We start from the raw sequence: 13,959 nt of genomic DNA, 5'->3' as shown, positions 1-13,959 counted from the left end.
GGAACAATGTGAGCGACGCATAGAGGACCTATCATTACAAATGAACTGAAAAGGCCTAGGTGCGCGAGAATCAAATAAGATCTTGAACAGACACAATGTTTGTTTGAAACTCTTGATCTCAAAAAAAAAAAAAAAGAATGATTCTCTGCACCCTTCGGCTGAAAGTTTCCTTAATCAAAATATAATCTCTGCTAAGCAAACAAAGTAGACGATACCAGGATAACTCCATTCATGTTAAATCAAATGGCGAGTTTGAATGCTTAAGGATCAATTGTCTCTATTTGAGATTCACTTTGTTCCCAATCATGGCACTGATCGTTAGTAATTCTTGATTGCAGTGAACAAAATAACTCTGTGATCTCATAATTCAGTTTGTTCGAGGACGAACAAATTTTTAGTGTGAGGAGGTTTGATGACTCAAAATATGAGCATATTCTTAGCTTGACAAAACTGTGTATTACTTGAATTTATGTATAAAAACCATCACAATAACTTGTTAATGGCATACTTTATTAATCTATATCGCTTGGCATGATCCAGAGTTCGTTTGTGAGATTATTAACGAATTTTTCCCTTTTTAAACGGTGTTTTGGTGCCAGAAAAGCTAAGGCAAATGCCACAAGCGACAGCCACCTCCGCTCGCAAGCGACGGTTACATCACCTAGAAAAGACTAAGGCAAAAGAGACAAGCGGTAGCTTCCACCGCTCACAAGCAACAGTCTCTCTCGCTCGCAAGCGACGGTCCAGACGCCCACCGCTGCAAAATGACGGCAGATATTGACTAAGTGTTCCAACTGCAGCGGTACAACCATTCCATTGCCAGCCAGCACAAGCAAGCCTAGCTGCGCTGATGCCCTCCAGTCCTCCGGCAAGCTAGGAAGATCTGAGCCCTTACAATCCTCTGCAAACGAAGCGGGCACCCTAGGAGTTACGGCCAGCAACTGCTTCAACAGAATAACTGCCATCAACCGCCTAATTGCCTAGCGGTTGGAACTGCCTTGTAACTGCTTGCAACCGTTCCTTTTCAACTACTATAAATAGGATCAGATATCTCCACGTAAATATACTTCGATTGGAGTATTTTTAGCGATTAATTTCTTGTGCATTCTAACTGTCTTCCTGTTCTTCGACAACTCCAACCCTATAAGAGAGTTCTCCACAGGAATGGCCAAGGGAGTAGGGATTTCTCTTCTCCCTTGGCCAAGACTTTACCGCTTACCTAGTGTAGCTTTACTGCTTTCGATTACAGCTTTTTAGAACTAACATTTCCAGCTTTGTTAGTAAATAATGAAATATCATTCAGTCATTCATCTCTATTTCTTTCACATTTTCTTCACACTTATATAAACCTTTATTTTATAGAATTTCATTTCACTGGTTTAGAGCATGAGAAGAATTGATTATCTAAGCCTTGTCTTTTGCCAAAAACGTTTTCAAGTAGTTCAATGTAGTTAAGTACACGGGAGCCTTGTCGACCTGCTTAACTACTGTTTTTGAATTCAATTTTGATTATAAAGAGGTAATAGAAGGGTAAGGCCACTAACGAGGTAGAAGTTGGGAAAATTCATAGGACATAGATGGTGGTCTATTAGGTCACAGAAACCCCTAGTGACAGTAGGGTTTCTTTCTTATAATATTCTGATTCTGGGTGTCATTGAAATCTTGTTGTAAATCCCTTAGGGTTATATTCCAATTATAAGAATTCTTTATAATTCGGTTTATATATTTACATCGTCTCTTTCCACCACTTCCATATTATACATATACCTCCGATAACACACCTACATCGCTCGCTCATTTCATCCAGGAAAACCTAGTCATTAAGTAACGCACAGTTCAGACACAAAACCTCTCCCTCACTCTCCACCGCTTACATATATATATTTAGTATGCCATCCGCTCATGTCCCGTTCACTCGATCAACGCTAGCACTTCACCGCTCGCCTCCGCTCCGCTCGCTTTCATTTGTTTTTACCGTTTTTACTTACTGCGTTCCATAGAGTTGAAATCTGGATCCGCTACAGAGCTGGTCCTTTTACTGAATTTTTTGCCATTTTTCAAGATCTACACTTGATTAGAATTTCATGACTTCAAATCCCTGTGTTCGACCTGGAAACTGACCAGTAAAAAGAGTATAAATAATTGTGATAACTACTCAGGGTCTACAACCACAATCTTTTTATTATATATGACCGCTTCCTATAGTCACTCACACCACAATTTCCGAATATAAAATTCCCTGTGGAAATATATGAATTACTCATCACCCAAAATTTTAGTTATCAACCGGGTTCCACTTGCTCTGAGCTTCTTTCATTGCCTCTAAACCAGATCTGTCGCTTACTCCGACTTGTTTCCATCGTACTCCTAGCCGGTCCATGGGGATGTGTCCCCAACAACCTCGAGTTAAATGGAATCTTCAGTTTTCCTCTTGTTGGCTTGTTCTATGGAGTTTTTTGAATAAAGTAAGTGCATAGGCCCTCCACTAATGTTCAGTACGAAATTACTAACCCAGAGCCAATGGAGATAGTTATCCTATGATATGTGGAAACTGTTGTTTTCTATCTTGTGGAAGCAACCTTCCTCTGCTTTGTGGAAGCACCGCAGTCCAAATGAGGTAATTATTTTCCACCCAATGAAGGCAGCAATTTCTGACCTTATGGAAACATTATTCCGTGATTGAGGCACCATAGTCCAAGGAGTTGTTGTCCTAAGGTCCATGGAGGCTACTGCTTTCGGCCTTGTGGAAGCACCATAATCCAATGGAAGTTGTTGCCTTCGACTCTATAGAGGCAGCAGTCTTTGACTCCGAGGCTTGAAGCTCCATTGCTATTGAGCGGCTCCGCGGCCAATGAGCTCTGGCTCCACTTTTGTCTTTGAGCCTTCTTCTTGTTCATGTGCTTTTGAACCCATGTCCAACAAATAAATAAATAAAATCCTACCGTATCTAAAACAAAGGAATTAATGTATCATATATTATATCAAATTGTTCTTGAGAAATGACCCGGTTTGGCCCATTCCTCAAAAGAAGTTTTTACGGGATCCTTATCCACCATATCATATACTCCCTCCATCTGGATAATTATGTCATATTTTTTATATTTGCTAAACTTATGTATAATCCATTTTATATAGTAAATAACTTTATTCATCCATAATTGTCCCTACTATTTTATTATTAACTCTTTAATAAACTTCTTATAATACCCTACTTTACTTTACTTTTTATCTTATCTATTACACTTTTATATCAAAATACTACTCCCTCCATCCATTTTCTAATGTCCTAAGTGATATTTACACGCTTTTTTAGGTAATTAGTTTTTTGGTTGTAAATTGACAAAATAGCCCTTTATTTTGTGTATAGATATAAAAAAGATAAATAAAGTAAGGGTAAAAAGGTAAATTTAGTGTATAAAAATAGAAATAGGACAATCATTTTTGGACATTCCAAATAGGAAAGTAGGACATTAGTTTATGGACGGAGAGAATATTATTTTTTTAATTTTCGTGCCTGGATAATGTGACATAATTGGAGTATATATTAATAGAGGGGGTCTACATTATGATTAAATTTAGTATAGGTAGTTTTTCTTAAAATTTGTGATTTGATGACGATATTTTTAATAATGAGATGGTGGAGTAGTTTTAGATTTAATTTAAATATTTGTTCCTACTAGAAAGATTAACAATATCATGGAAAAGTGCGAAGCTCCCTGTCATAGTGTGACATTCTGGCACGCAAGCCACGCAGAATCAAGTCATTTCAGCATGCTTTTGTACTCACTCACGCGCACTCTGGGAAACTTTCCATACTCACACGCACCTTGCAAGACTTTCCAGGGGGTCACCCATCCTCAAATTACTCTAGAGTTTCTTTCAGTAGGGTTCCCGAAAAAGAATGTTGACATTGATGACATGAGTAGTCTATTTCATCCATTTAACCTATATTCAACCTCGAATAGCTTGACACCGGCTCATCCATGGGAGTTGGCCTAGCACCGGCCCAACTCCGGGGATATTACATATAGCTGCATCCATTATGAAAGTTGAGTTTGTGGCATACTTTGAGGTCACAGCTCAATAAGGCGTGAAACTTTATTTTCGAACTTGGAATAGCCAAAACTATTGTCAAACCGCTAATAATTTATTGTGATAGTTTTGCAACAATTTTCTTTTTTTGGTGATGACAAATACTTTAAATGTGCGAAACATATAGATCTAAAGCACCTTGTTGTTAAAGAAGAAGTTCAAAAACAAAATGTGTCAATTGATCATATTAACACCAATCTTATGATTGTGGATCGGTTGACCAAATGAATACTTCCAAATATATATATTTTTTTGATAACGTGGGAACTCGCAGCTGCTTCTCGACGAGTGCACTTTCGGTAAACCTCCGGCCGAGCCTAGTACCCTCCAAACTAGGCCCGACAAGACAAGTCACCCTAGGCGAACCATATGTTGCAGGTGAATTTGAGGCGTCGGGGGTTTGAACCCATGACTTCACGGTCACATATGCAGGTTCTCCATAATAATTATGATCCATACCTTTAGCCAATTTAGCACAAGTTCATCCCCACACCACTAGACCATCCCTTACGGGACCACATGATTGTTAGTAATTTTTATTTTTTTTGATCAGACACATGATCATTAGTATTTTTATTATTATTTTTTTTTGATCGGACACATGATTGTTAATATTATTTGAACAACATGTAGTTTATCTTAAACATTAATGTGGATCATTATTGATGTCTCCATTTATGAATGAATTAAGTAAAAAGCTAGTATGTACATATAAGAGACTATGTTGATTTAATGATGTAGAACTGTCATGACTCATATTAACATGTACTTAATAAATAATCTTATACATATACCAATAAGCTCTCACTTATTATTATATTGTACTAATAATGTTTATTATTATTTAAACTATGGGTGTATATATTATCACTCAACCAAGTAAGAAATTGAGAATTTATTGTCTATAAAGTAGTATTTTTTTATTAGTGCTTATTAGAGCAATTTGATTGGTTTAAAGTCATTTACTAATAAGAAGGAAATCTTCTTCATGTGTCCACCTTTTTTTTTGGTATCTTTCATTGGAGCAATAATTTGCACATCATCCCCATTTTGTTGATTGACTTATGTGTAGAATTCAAGAATACTTTTCATTCATGTATTTTTCTTAAAATTTATTGATGGGGGATGAAATAAACCTTGAAATGATTAAAAAAAAATTGAGAATTAGAAAAACCTTCAAATGATTGAAATTTTTTAGGATATGATGAACTTTCAAAATATTGAAATTTGTTACGATAGTAGTAGGGTGGAGGAGTAGAAGAATATAATGAAGTATAGAAATTTGAGATAAATGTTTGAAAATTTTGAGAAACATTAGGGTTGAAAGAGTTTTGTGAACATTCTTGATTTCCAAGCATGTTCGTTAAATTTTGAATGAAAAAGGCTTTTGCGAATTTGAATAATCTTAAGTTTGGCTTCATTGTTGAAATTTGAAGGTAGCATGTTGAGTGAGAGAAAATAATGTGGCTTAGGAAAATGAAAGATCGTTGAAAATTTTGTGTATTTTCATTTGTAAAGTACAATCATATTTATTGAAAAATTTATACATTTTAGAACTTAAAAGTATATTATTGTATTATTTGTATATTATGTGTTGGACACGCATGTATTAGTAAATCATATAAATTTAGTTTTCTTGTTAATTTTTTTCAAATGCATTTTTATATCACATTCCAATTTTTTGTGTCATTATAGTAATTATCAATCATTTCAATTTTTGTCTTGTCGAACTTTATTAATTGTATTGTATTATATCAATTTAATTGTGTGTCATTGTAATAGTGATCAATCCTTTCAATTTTTGTCATGTTTAACTTTATTAATTGTATTGTTAAATCATATCAATTTAATTGTGTGTCATTGTAATAGTGATCAATTATCTGAATTTTTGTCTTGTTGAATTTTATTAATTGAATTGTTAGATCACATCATAATTTATCATTGTATTAGGTAACTTTAAACACACTTGAATTAATATCACATCACTATTATTATGTGTGTCATCAAATTTGCTCCAATAAATTCATTATTGTACTACATATTTATATAATTCAAATGTATTTTATTGTTATTATTTCACACTATTATTATTATCATATTATTTATTTTATATATTATAAAATATACATACTCTGTATTGATAAAATCTCCATACTACACTTCACTGTAAACTATATTTGTAACAAACAACTTTGTTACAAAAATGTCAAACTCATCTTAAACTATTTCGAGTTCAGACTCCGACGAAGATGATGTGATTCTTTTTTTTTTTTTTAATTTGTGGTTACAATTTCAACATCTTCAAAATGTTATCAAAAACCACGAAGAGAAAAATCAATCTCGCCGAAGAATATACATTAAGAAAAATCGTGAAAAAGGTCATAATCGTTTGTTCAACAATTATTTTTTTAAAAATCATGTATATACAGATTTTCAATTTCATTATACAATTTGAATGAGGGGGCATGTCCTTTTGCGCATTGTAGATCGTCTAACAGAGAGTGAATTCTTTCAACAACGTTTAGATCAACGATAAGGCTTAGTCTATCGTTATTACAAAAATAAACGACTGTGTTGGTTTTTGGTGTAGCTGCTGATATTATAGATGACTACATTCGTATTGGAGAGAGCACAACACGAACGTGTGCAAAAAATTTTGATGAAAAAGTTATTTCAATATTTGGTGAGGAATATTAAAGAAGTCTAAATGCAATAAACTTATAACAATTGTTATGTGTTGCAAAAGGACTGAGAATGGAAAGATTGTTCAACTGCTTGAAAATGTAAATTTTTACGTAGAGATCATGAAAAATCAACAATCGTATTAAAAGTCGTGGCAACGTATGATCTATGTATTTGACATTCTATTTTTGAAGCACCAGGTACATGCAATGACATTAATGTATTTGATCAATCTCCGATTTTTAATGCCCTTTTAAATGATAGAAATCCAAAAGTATGTTTTATTGTCAATGATCATCAATATAATATGAAGTATTACCTTGTAAATGAAATATATCCTTCATGGGTGATATTTATCCAATTTATTCGTCTGCCTTAAGGACCTTAAATACAATTACTTGCACAATGTCTAGAAGCCGTTTGAAAGAATGTAGAGCATGTTTTTAGTATTTTGCAAGCTCGATTTGCTATTACTCGACATCCGTCACTCATTTGGAATATTGATTTAATTTGTAAGATAATAAAGACATAAATGCTTTTGCATAATATGATTGTTGAAAATGAAAGAGTTACATATATGTATTATTATGATATATCCAATTTGAACAAGTGGGGGCGGATAATATTAGCGGTTCAAGTAAACTATATTTTGGAGAGAAACATGTCAAAATGATTGAGTTTTTAAAAAATAAAATTCGACTTTAAGATAGAATAGTACACCAACAACTCAAAGCAGATTTAATTGAAAACATACGAAAAACGTTTAGTTCGATGAATAATTAAATTATTTATTTTTATTTTTATTTTATATCACTACCAAAAAAACAATTTTCTGCTACGGCCGGAAATTCGTAACAAAAAGCCAATTTTCGTGTAATTTGTGTATTTGCTACGCCTTAGTGACGAATTTTGTCCGTAATGTGTACTCGCGTAACGAATGTTTTTTGCCACGCATATTTTCGTAACTACTACTCTCGGTCAACGATCCCTATGGCAAGGTTTTTGTTACGATATTTATTACGAATATTCTCTCGTAATAAAAAGTCGAGCTTCCCACACGTGTGACAAGACTTTTAGTCACGATATTTGTTACAAAAGTTCCTCGCGTTACCAAAAATTTACTATGACCGCTTGTCAGAGTACGTTTTTTGTTATGATTTTTTGTTACGTCATTAAGTCGTAATAAATAATATATTTTCTTATGGTCACGAAACCGGTCGTAACAAAATTATCCCTTCATATTTGTTACGTCCAAAAACCACTTTTTGTTACATCATTTGTTTTTTTTGTTATGTCATTGAATCCTTAACAAAACTATCCATTCATAACAAATAACGTCATTTCTTCCTTTTGTTACGAAAAAATAGCGTCTCATAAAAAAGAGTAGTTGTGGTACAATTGAAATTGTGCGTAACAAATTAACCTGTTGTGATCTTTCTTACACCAAAGGAAATTTTGTATACAACCATGCTATAAATATTACGATTGGCCATAATTGCAAACAATAAACACTATAAGGGAATCCCAACATAGGATATTAACATAACAATATTTACTAGACGATGTCCACCGCCAAACAACAAAATAAAGTAACCCATCAAACAAGCCTAGCAACATCTTCACTTCGATATTATGTTCGGCAAAATGTAAGCATTTTAAACATCCAACCTAGTAATAAGCAAGTGGGGAAATCCATCAATCCATAGCAACAATTCTCACCACACAAAAGATAACTCCAAATGTCTATACATCTATTCCATAGGTATTACACATAGCCGTAACAACCTACCATCCAAACACATCTACGGCATCCAATCCATAAGGCAAACGGGGGCAAAACATTAAGGAATCAGTTGATATGCTTCAGAGGTGGCGCATGAGCTGCAATTACCAATAGAAAGAGAGTAAAGTGGAATTGAATCCCCAAAAAAAGTATCCAAGAACCATGCCAATGAAGAAGCTGCACTAAAATCATAATAGTATATCAGTCTAAATTTCAAATTATTAAATAGATGTTTGAAATACACAAAAAAAAAGTATCAAAGGCTAAAAACAAGTTGCATTGAAATGCTAAGATAATAACAAAAATACATTAGACTAAGTTGCAAATCAATTAGATAGTAACAAAAAATACAAATTGAACTAAAAATTTGCAAATCGTTGTATGTCTCTTCATTTGGATCGACATGGAATACATTAAACCAATTCAATCAATCCGAAACTATATAAATTACAAAAAACCTATTTCAAACAATTCGAAATTAAATAAATTAAATTAAATTTATTTCAACCAATCCGAAATTAAACAAATTAATTAAACCTATTTCAACCAATTTGAAACTACACAAATTACATTAAACCAATTCTAACCAATAACATGGTTCTGAAAAGTGAGATACAGAAATTTGTACTACAACCAAAAATTTCCATCAAATTATTGTCTAGATCCTATCTTAAATAAGCATATACCAACAACTAAAACCAAAACATTACTTCGGGGGTGACCACTTAAACATAATAACAATAAATCATACAACAATAATAAACTACCAAACAACTCTACAAATGAATATTAACATGTGTGTTTGTGCAGGCCCATGCAGGTATTTACACTTATACATCTATAGGCGTTTGCATCAAAATGGAATGGCAGACATCTCACAACACCTGAAAACAATAAGAAGTGAATATTCTTACAATTTTTTCATCCATTGCTTTTAAATCAATCCTTGGAATCAATTTCATAGTTACTTTCTTCCGAACTTCATTGACATATACTACCTGGCATATATTGGTTAAATTCACAAAGTTAACAAATTGTTTTCCAGAAATACCAATGAAATTTCTCAATGTTAGCAGATAGTTTCCTACCTATAAAAGATCACGTTTATACCTTCCACTCAAGATCGGGCCAACATGCTCTTAGAGATTCCAACTGTTTTGTTTCTTACCGATTGAAAACGAGAAATTTCATTAGTTAGAACCTTCATCACTTTACTGGAATATACAGTCCCAATCCCTTTATATGCCTGCAAATTCAAAATTTTTAGATAGTTCCTAACATTACTAAGAATTCAAGTAGATATATGATACATATAATACACCCACACGAAACTGTTTATGCATGCATCTAACAAAAAACCTCAAATGTAGATAGATTGTTCAAACACAATTACATTAACTAGATATAATAATCAGATACTCGAACAAGGGCAAGAAAATTACTTCATAGATACTATGTTGTCTATCAGCTTCAACAAAAAAATAAAGCCATTTAAGTGATCAACAACAGATGCAGATATAATCTGCAATTTAGTTCCCATTTCCTTCAAATTTACAAATTTTTGCATAAGACATAAGGTTGAATGCCTCTCACGTCCAACCTAAGAGAAAAATTAATTATGAAACATAAACATTGGTTAAGAATTTAATATAAAACAAAACAAATACATAACACCTAACTGTTAGAACCCACATTAGAAAAACAAACATGTTGCGAAACTAGAAACAAACTAAATTAAAATATTGAAACTAATGAATGCAGATGATAAACTATCAAATAGAGCACTGCACATGGAGCCATCTATGCATATCCATTAAGAGTGATCTAAAAGGAAAAAAAAAATAAATGAAAACATAAGATAGTACAATACGATATAAATTGGTATAATGTAATTTGAAAAAAAAAAAAAAAACTTCATGCTTCATATGCATCATTCCAAAATTAAGCAAGCATGTTTCTATCTTGACAACTTGGAAACTTCTAAATTCATCAGAAAACAAATCTATTTTCTTCATTTCTTCTTCCAATCCTTCATTTTCTCTGAGTTTCTCTCCATTTTCATTTACATCTGCATGTTCATCTTATCGTCCTTCCCCACAAACAAACAAGTATGGTACTGTAAGTTAATTGATTGAACAATTCTTTGGTTCTAATGTAAATGCATTTATATTAGGAATACTTATTTTCCACTATGACTTTTAAGTTTATCTACTGAACTTGCTTGCTTACTAGGTACCTTGCTTTGTCTGTCTGTTAAAGACATAGAACATATATTACAACAACAAGAAGAACAAGAAGTATCATAGCAATTACAACAATCAACCATCAAGCAGGTAGGCAGATAGCATTTCCTCACCTCACCTCACCTTCTTCCTCTTCTCTTCTCTTTCAGATAACTCTGCGGTACCCTCCAAACGCCAAAATCTTCCAATAATAACAAGTAACATAAACATATTATAACCATCTATCTATCTATCAAATTCCTACTATTCTCTTCTATTCTCTTATCCTTAATTGTAAAATTCAAGACTAACCAAACAACTAACCTTAAGATTGGTGTACCAACTTCTTGTGCACAACCCAATCAAGTCAGAAGTTAATCCCATACAACTCATCCGACCATCATGTGAACTTTGAAGAGATCCCAAGTTGAAAACTGGTTGTTATTAAAAGTAAACCAAACCCATCTCATCTTCTAATAATATATTTACATAAAAAAAAAAACACTCAAAGATAATAAAACAGTGTATCAAGAAAGTCTATCTGTGTGTACATGTGTTAACAAGTGTCCCATACATAGCAATCCCCATCACAATTATTCATAGTTTGTAAAATTTCCATACACATATAAAATTAGATATAGTTCAAATCAGATGTCTCTTATATATGATCATATTTGTAAAACAAAGCCTACAATTTCGAATGGTCGAATAATAATGTCAAGTGTGTGCATGTGTCATGTCTAATATATACTCTTTTTTTCTTTTTAAATAAATGTTAAAGAACAAGTAAAAGTTTGAAACAACAACTCAATGTAATTAATATACACAAAAAATTATACATCTGAATTGTGTTTCTTGAATTGGTGAAAACACATACGTACAGACAAAACACCCTCCTACATACAAACAAGTAAAGACCAAGTAGGGGTTGTATTCGTACTCTTAATTAATTCCCAAAAAAAGGTTCAGTTAATTGTTGAAATTCATTGTTTACCCATATTTTTTTTTCTTTTTTTTTCTAGTACGCTTGTATACACTGCATCTACATCATATTTTTATTATTATTATTATTATTATTATTATTATTATTATTATTATTATTATTATTATTATTATTAATTTTTGTATATCTTGTAAAAATCAAAACCAAAATTATCAAGAAAACCCAAACATAAATTTCTGAAATTTGATTAAATAAATAAACAAGCAACCAAAATCACTCTCTGTTTTAGATTTTCACTCCAGAGACTTAAATGGTATGACTTTATTATGAATCTTCACATCAATTTAATAGACTTCCTATTTCCCCAATTGAGCATCTCTCAAGTAAAAGCCAATGATCCAACTATTCTTACACTATATGTCATACTTATCCAAATGTAGAATAACCTATGTAAACATAAATATTGCAAAGATTTTCTTAATCGCATAGTATAGTCTATTGTTTTTGTATAAGACTAATTAATGAAATCGCCAGGAAGAATAATTTTAATAATAATTTGTAACTAAAGTTTAGATTAAAAATTATATATAAATTGCAAATCAGGGGGCAGCCCATGTAGATTTCAAATATGAACACTCGTACTAATCAGATATAGTTCAAATCGCCCTAAGCAGTTTTGAAATATGAGGGTTTCACAAGATATCATGAAGGTACGATGTTTACCCAATAAGAAATTATAAAATTGGCTTCAATAGGTTGCCCCACACACAAACCTTAACAATGAGGAAACAATCGTACCGTACCCGAGGCTACTCCCCAAGGTGGATGCTCCGTATCAACCTGAGGAAAAAATTGAATATTAATACTACCCAAATCGATTTTCCCTTTCAAACGAAGAGACAAAGAACCGTGGATCGACACCGAATCATACTAGGGAAAACTTACAAACCTTACCTGGACGCCGGCGCGATAGATGCTTGATCCCACCAGTTTCACGTTGATGGTTGTGTCGGCGCAAAGAGAAAGAGAATACGATTGATCGATTGAGGGGGAATGATGTGCCCTAAATTTCTCTAAGTGTGGGAGCTTATACCTATTGTTAAAAACGCACGTCCTCATTTTTTTTTGAAAGCGTGAAAGCGTTATAACCATTTTTTTTTCATTTTTTTAATTTTTTTAATTTTCAACTTTTAATTTTATTTTTTTTATTTTTTTAATTATTCAATTTAAATTCAAAAAACAATATTAAATAGCAGTAATTACAAAAAGTATCGTAACTAATGTTATTTTGATCAAAGTTTACCATCTTCATAATTGTTACAAACTATTTTGCGTAATTAGTGAACTTGAAACGTTGACTTGCGGTGAAAATATTTTGTCATGGATTTTAACGTAATTAAAACAACCATTTGTTACGATGTTATTGTTACAAACCCTATAATCGTGGTGAATAGTCGTAGAGTATATTTATATTGTGCTTGTAATGCAATATAACACAATATTCCCATAACACAATATAATTATTATTTCTATATTTTATTTTATGAATTAACCAGTAATATAATAAAAATATAATGCAAAAATAGTTTTATAATAAAAATTAAAAATTAAAATAAATTAAAACTAAACGTAATCAAATAATAAATAATGTAACCTTTTGTTTCCATAAATTATTAATAAATCACAACAGTGACAAATAATAATAATTATAATAATTTATTAATTAACTATAAAATAAAAATATAATTAAATATATATATATATATGAAAATAAAAATTAATATAGAATTAGAATAAATTTCTTTGTTTTGAGTAAAACATAAAAGAAAATATGTCCGTTGATGTGATAGAAAGAAAAAGTGATGTGAAGAATAAAAAGTGATAGAGATATCGATGACCTTAATACACTTTGAAGGTTGTCAATTAATGTCTAACATATTTATGAGATGGACCTACTCAAATATATAGATTTTTTTATGTTTGTTTGGTTGGGTTTGAAATTGATTGGTGTGATGTTTTATAAGATAAACTAATAGTATATTTTTATTAAGGGTGTGTTCGTTTGGGGTAATTTTCCAAATTTTTACTATTCTTTAGATTTTTTTCCCCCAAAAATATCAAATCAAATATGTATTTTTAATTTTTTATATTATACTAAAAATCAATTTTATATTCAAAACATCATATCAACACTTATTTATATCACATCATATTACTATTCTAATTAAAAAAATTTA

At 31.7% G+C, this 13,959-nt stretch overlaps 1 long non-coding RNA gene across 12 annotated transcripts; it reads right to left on the bottom strand.

Annotated features, from left to right (window-relative positions):
• Positions 1-8,236: 8,236 nt before the first annotated feature.
• LOC127264462 (uncharacterized) lies at positions 8,237-12,787 on the bottom strand. Of its 12 annotated transcripts, XR_007841720.1 has the most exons (8): positions 12,677-12,787; positions 12,521-12,562; positions 11,104-11,213; positions 10,914-10,981; positions 9,646-9,803; positions 9,472-9,555; positions 8,564-8,739; positions 8,237-8,442 (listed from the first exon to the last, which is right to left on the bottom strand). It is a non-coding gene; the product is annotated as an uncharacterized LOC127264462 (long non-coding RNA). The 12 variants fall into 12 exon arrangements; XR_007841719.1 differs by having other exon boundaries at positions 8,238-8,739; positions 12,496-12,562; XR_007841723.1 differs by having other exon boundaries at positions 8,238-8,739; positions 9,668-9,803.
• Positions 12,788-13,959: the final 1,172 nt, after the last annotated feature.

The sequence above is a fragment of the Andrographis paniculata genome, unplaced genomic scaffold, assembly GCF_009805555.1.
Source record: "Andrographis paniculata isolate CXL003 unplaced genomic scaffold, ASM980555v1 Contig70END, whole genome shotgun sequence".
Lineage (NCBI taxonomy): Eukaryota > Viridiplantae > Streptophyta > Magnoliopsida > Lamiales > Acanthaceae > Andrographis > Andrographis paniculata.
The sequence above is the reverse complement of the archived record's forward strand: the minus strand, read 5'-3'. Positions and strand labels throughout refer to the sequence as shown.